This window comes from Panthera uncia, chromosome A2, assembly GCF_023721935.1.
Source record: "Panthera uncia isolate 11264 chromosome A2, Puncia_PCG_1.0, whole genome shotgun sequence".
Lineage (NCBI taxonomy): Eukaryota > Metazoa > Chordata > Mammalia > Carnivora > Felidae > Panthera > Panthera uncia.
The window spans coordinates 85,492,902-85,498,901 of record NC_064816.1 but is presented as its reverse complement, the minus strand read 5'-3'; the positions used below and the strand labels follow the sequence as shown (position 1 = coordinate 85,498,901).

General features: G+C 48.9%; 1 protein-coding gene across 1 annotated transcript in view; it reads left to right on the top strand.

The window, feature by feature from the left end:
• Positions 1–1,140: 1,140 nt before the first annotated feature.
• SEMA3D (semaphorin 3D) overlaps positions 1,141–6,000 on the top strand; it is a 202,327-nt gene continuing 197,467 nt past the window's right edge. Inside the window, exon 1 of the mRNA XM_049641372.1 lies at positions 1,141–1,540. The gene's annotated coding sequence lies outside the window, so the exon portion shown is untranslated. The remainder of the gene's footprint in view (positions 1,541–6,000) is intronic.

The following is a 6,000-nucleotide window of genomic DNA, read 5'->3' as shown; positions in this document are numbered from 1 at the left end:
CTTGAAATGACTCATTTAGCTTCTGTGGCCCTCAGCTCTCTGCTGTTGAGGGGAAGCTGAATGAAGAGTCCCCTCCCACCTTCCAGTTCTTCCATTGTTGCTATTGATTGCTCACTACCCTCAAACCAAAACACCCCTTGTCATTTGCCAAAGGGGCTCTGGGATCCTACAAGCTGTGCTCTTAAATCAAGCTGACAAACGCAGAATCCTGGGCCTGCTGTTTTTCTATGGCTCTACCCCAAGTCAGCTTTATGATTGGGACTAAATAAGTGCAAGGTGTGTGATTCCAGACGTACAGTTCCCGTCACAGAAGGACTGACCATGCAGCTAACGAGGTCCAAGCTGCAGGACTCATCACTTGCCCTTTTCGTGACCCTGAGGGCCTCCTGACAATAAATTCACATAGTCGTTTTTGGAAAATCTGTACAAATTAAACTATTTCAGCATTGTTTGTCTTAAAGAGGATCCCACCTCCAAATTGTGTAAGTTCCAGGCTCCACAAAATGTGGATCCACCCCTGGTCTCCCCACATACTTCAGTTTCCTATTGCGCGACCAAGGTGTGTGCAAATCTACGAAGGAAACCTCCTAAGACAGAAATAGGTTACATATTCCTGTTGGCCTGGAATGAGGTAAAGAGGAAAGAAGACTTACATCTTGGGGGTTTTGCCCTTTTCCCCTCCTCCCCCCTCTGCCTCCCTTTCTTGGGTGTCAGTCCCTTAATGGAAGATTGATCTCCATCGCTCATCTCAATGCCTGCGGTTTCAAGGCTAGTGGTCCCGGGGGTTTTACATACCAAACAGAACCAGCCACTCTTTATGAGGTTTACAATTGTTTGGACATTATTTGTCCTGTTTCTTCCGCGGGAGGTCCCTAGAGACTTTACGGTACAGCGTACATAGGTCCCAAAGTCAGCCAGCCGGACGTGGGCTCAAACGTCAGAGGCTGCTGCACAGACAGTGCACAGGGTGGCCAGTCCGGAAAAAACATGCTTGAGCGTGGCCGGAGCTACATTTAATCCACGCTCCTGACAGCCTGCGCGCCGGCAGAGATGGACTTCGGCACGCTGGGGAGGACTGGCGTGCGCAGAGGAAAGGGGGGCCGAGGGCTGGGGGAGGAGATCGGAAGGGGAGAGGTAATCCCCGGCGTTTTGAGCATCCCCTTTTTAGAAAGACTGAGTCTCTCCCAGGACAGCTGCTGCGGTCACACCACAAACTTAAAAGCCGCCCTCCCGCTCGGAGCGTGCCTTTCCTCGCCACACTCGCCTCCCCAAAGCTCCAGCTGGTGCCTGGCTCCCCGCCTGTCCCGTCTCCGCGCTCGGGGCCAGCAGCGCCCCCTGCCTCCCGGCCGGGCGTCTGCGACCGCAGCCTCCACGCTCCGCCAGGGCCGCCGGGGCTCCGCGGCTCAGCCAGGGCTGCCTCTCAGAGGAGCTTGCGCCGGTGCCCCGGGTCGCCGCCGCGCACTCCCGCAGCCTGCATCCCCGTCTTCGCTTCCTGAAAGGACGTCTGACCCAGAGAGAGGGAGAGAAGAGTTCGCAGCAGGTAAGGCTGACTTCTGGTCACCTGCTACCCCAGTGGGAGGGCGCGGCGGGGACCACAGAGTGAAGCCGGGGTGACTGGATTTGGGGGGTGGCCGTGGGTCCGAAGTGGGATGCTCAACTCCAGGAGCTAAGGAACCGTCGTGGGACCGAGAAGGCGCTCCGGAGCGGACGAGGTGGGCGCGCGGGGGACCAGACAGGGAATCTGTGCGCTTAGGTGCGGACGGCCTGTGCGCGCCGCGCCGGGGACAGCGTGGCGGCGGGGGCGCGGTCCCACCTCCCAGCTGCCGCCGCCAGAGCCTCCTCGGCCAGAGCCTCCCGCCGCCAACACCGCGCAAAGTTTTCCGCCGAAGACGCTCCCGGGAACTTCACTCTGTCCCTCGCTCCCTCCGCGGCCAAGGCAGCAGAGAGCGCGTCGGGACGTGACCTGCAGCTTCCGCCGGCTGCAGGTTCATTGGGAGACGCGATGGTGGGGACCGTCCGGGGAGGACTTGACCAAGGGCTTCCACACTCTCGCTCCCCCCTCCTCCCCGCTTTTCCCCTTGGGCTGGGAGGGGGAGGGGACGGGGAGACCGTGGCGTTTGTTTGTTTTGTGGCTTCGGGAGAGGGATGGGCGATGCCTTTTGCCTTGCGAAGGAATCGTGACGCTCCGTCTGAGGGAAGCGCGCATCCTTCTTACCCTGAGGGTAAAGTTGGGGTCAGACACCAGCCACGAAGCTGGCTGTCTGGGAAATGCTGGTTATTGCAAAACGCACTCAGGCTGGAGCGGGGCATCCCTTGGTAGCCTCGGCTTGGCTCGGAGTTGACTCCTGCTGGGAATTTAACGCAGTGACTCTACCCCCTCCCCGACCCCGGGTGTCCCCTCCTGGCCCCCGGCCGGCCCGCCCCGAGTCGACGCGTTAATGGGCTGCCCTGGCAGAGCCAGGGCTGTTTTCGGCACTGGCAGATTCTCCTTCCCTGGCGGCTTGTGTTCAGCCTCGTGGGCTGAGTCGTGCTTCCGTCCCAGAGCGGAGGGGACTTGACAGGAGGAGGAGACGGTGCGCTCTCGCCGGCGAGCTGAAATCCGAGGGATTGGACGCGCGTCGCGCGCCCTGCAGCTGGGGCCATTGAGGTCCCAAATTCCTTGTTACAGAGATCGGAGTTCAAAAGGCGAACTTTTCGCCGTGTAGCCCGGAGTGAAACGAGGACTTCACCAAAGCCCCTCCCACCCTTCCTTAGCTTGTCAGTGCCGTTTGCTCTAGCGAAAGAAGGTGGGGGGGGGGCTTGAAGTCTCAAGTTTAGCGGCGAAGTCTTCTCTTCCTGTGTTTGTGGGGGAGGCCCTAATGGGGAGGAAAGGGTCGAGGGGGGAGTGGAGAAGGGATGAGACCCCCTCCTGCGTCTGGTGCTGCTGTTGCGTAACCATGGCAACCGCCTTGGCGCGAGCGGTCAGAGCCTTATGGGTTCCGCACGTGGAAGGAAAAATGTGGAGGGTGGGGAAGGGAGAGAGCCGCATGTCATCACTCCAGTGTTGCCTTCGCTTCTCCTGCTGTACCGAGGCCAGATATCGAGGAGATGAGCAGGAAGGGTTGGGGTTGGAAGTGCGCAGCCCCAGCGGGGAGTTGCTTTAATTCTGTCCAGCCTTGAAGTCGTTGAGGCTCCTCCCAGCAGCTAAAACTGGCCAGAGGAGTCACCGCTGACAAGCTCCAAAGTGACAGTCCAGGTCAGGGAGATGGGAAAAGACCTTGGCCCTTGGAAGAGAAAGGCCAGGAAATACAGGAAGGTGATGTGGGAAGAGATAAGAATAGGGTCAAGAGGTAGCTGAGAGACAATAAAGCGGTACTGATTTGGATTGCCAACATTTCAAATGGAATTTGCCCATTTATGAAATGGAAAATTGGTGGAGATGGGAAGGGACATTTATCAAACACTTGCTGCATTGTAGGTGCTTAATACATTATCACGATTAATATTCCCAACAATACCACTCAGTGTCATTCTTTGTTTTTAGTTGACAAGAAAGCAAAGACACGGGATTAGAAATGGGTGGTGTCCCATTTTGGTTTTTGCAATTCTTTTTTTTTTTTTAATTTGTTTTTTTTTAACGTTTTTATTTATTTTTGAGACAGAGAGAGACAGAGCATGAACGGGGAGGGGCAGAGAGAGAGGGAGACACAGAATCCGAAGCAGGCTCCAGGCTCTGAGCCATCAGCCCAGAGCCTGACGCGGGACTCGAACTCACGGACCGCGAGATCGTGACCTGAGCCGAAGTGGGATGCTTAACCAACTGAGCCACCCAGGCGCCCCGGTTTTCGCAATTCTAACAAAGAATCCTCATCCTTAAATACTTAAAAATGGAATCGATGGTTAGGGGAGTAGACAAAGCAGTTATTTTCATCTCAAAAATGAGAATAAGGAGATCTAGAAGTGTTAATTGGTATGTCCAAATATAAACCAGTAAGGGGCAGGCCTAAATCTGGAGCTGTTTTCCCGTCATGTGGCTCACCTTTCAGGGACTTCAGGAAGCTTTCAGTCATCACTTAGGTCATCACTTAGAGGCCCTTTCTAAGATCACTTTGATACTGCATCAGTATATGATCATTTACTAGGGAAGAACACCTAAGAATTTAAATGGAATCCATTATTGAGGATTGGTATGGACCACATCAAATGTGTAGGCCGAGAATCGTATGCATGTGATATTAATAATCTATATTTACACAGGTCTTATTGTACCTTTTAGGAATTATTGAGTGGCTTTAGTAATAATTGGAAAGAAAAGATGAAAACAAAGAAACATATTTTGTCAAATAGTAACCCCATGGCTGTATTGAGAAAATTTCCTGAGATTAATGGAGATTTCCTTAGTCTATTTATTGCTTTCATGACCTGAATACCTAAAAACTTACTTCATATTTTGGCACCACTGTTTCACCTTTGTAAAAATCTGCTGTCTGTCCGTTTAGGAGAAGTAATGATGTGACTCCTGTTACCTTCCTGTCTCTCTGAGAGGGGGAGGTCAGTGAAAAGCATCTGACAGTGCAAAATGTTTTGGAATTATCAGGAAACCATAATCAATACCAGCAGAAACTAAGGGTACAAGGTAGAGAAAAAATTATGTGGCTTTTATTTTACCTTCTTGCAGAATTGCCTTTATGGGTGAATCTTAGTTAATAAATTTGCTTTATATTTTTACATGGGAAAATACACAAAGATAAATTGAATTTTTCATTTCTGTGTGTGTGTGTGTGTAGGGCTGGTAAGGGTAGGAGTAGGAATTATTTTCGGTAGCAGGGAAGGTCAGGAATATAAACAATTACAAAGACAGAGGAAGCCCATGTACTGTTTCCAATGACAGGCTAACAGATCGACTGTAGGTCTGAACTTGAGTCATGGAGCTGAATTGCTCTCACATTATTTCTTTTCCAAAAGTAGGAAATACATTGTTTGGGGTTGGGGTTAAAGTAAGTCAGGAAGTTTCAGAGTACCTCATTTTTATTCTATATACTGTGATCTCATTCCGTTACATGAGCATGTGTTAACCATAAAAAGCCTTATCACAGACCTGAAGAAGTTTCTGAAGATGTCTTCTGGAATTGGTAGGTATCTCTGTGGACCAGTATTTGTATACTGCTTGTACAGAGCTACTGGATTAAGTCATCACCATTTTTATTAAGTATTTGCAACATCAACTTTTCAGTCTCAAAGAAAGAAATATTCCAATTGGTGTTGGCTTCATAAACACTAGTATGTCTTCAGATGGTTTTTTTATGGCTTCATTATTTTGAGAAAAACAAATGTGACTCTGAACTTTATTGTTCCGTCTGGGAAATATAATGGTGTGCTGACATATGTTCTTTGGGAAGCATTCTTGTCAATTAATACATGATTTATTTCATGAATAAGAGTAACCATAGCTCCATTTTGAAAAATTATTATTCTTTCCATAAATACCTGGAGCTAAACAAATTACTTCAATAAAACAGCATTTCAGCACTCAATAACATATTCCTTGAAAGAAAAAAAAGAAATGTCCACATTTGTAAAATAAATAGGAATAATAGTAATAATGATTGACCATAGACAAAATTGTTAATCAGTTTCTTCCTACCTCAAAATTTGGTTAAAAAATACTCCACTAATAGAGGAAACCTTGGCCCAAATCCTTTTTTATTTGTATATCTTCATCATACTTTTAAAGCTAATATTCTGAGTTTTTAGTAATGTGTTTACCTCTTTACTTTTGTTGTTTATGATTGTTGACTAGATCATAAGAACTTTGGAGGAAGGAAGTGACTAACTTTTTATACCTTCAGGTTAGTACAATGCTAAACATATTCAGATGCTTAGCACATACTGAAGTCTGATTCTGTATCTACACAGTCAATGCAGTGATTTTGAATCGCTTTACTGCCTACAAAAGATCAGATTAAAGGTCTTTGCTATTATACTTTACTTTTGCTGAGATTTTTAGGAAGGAGACTTTCA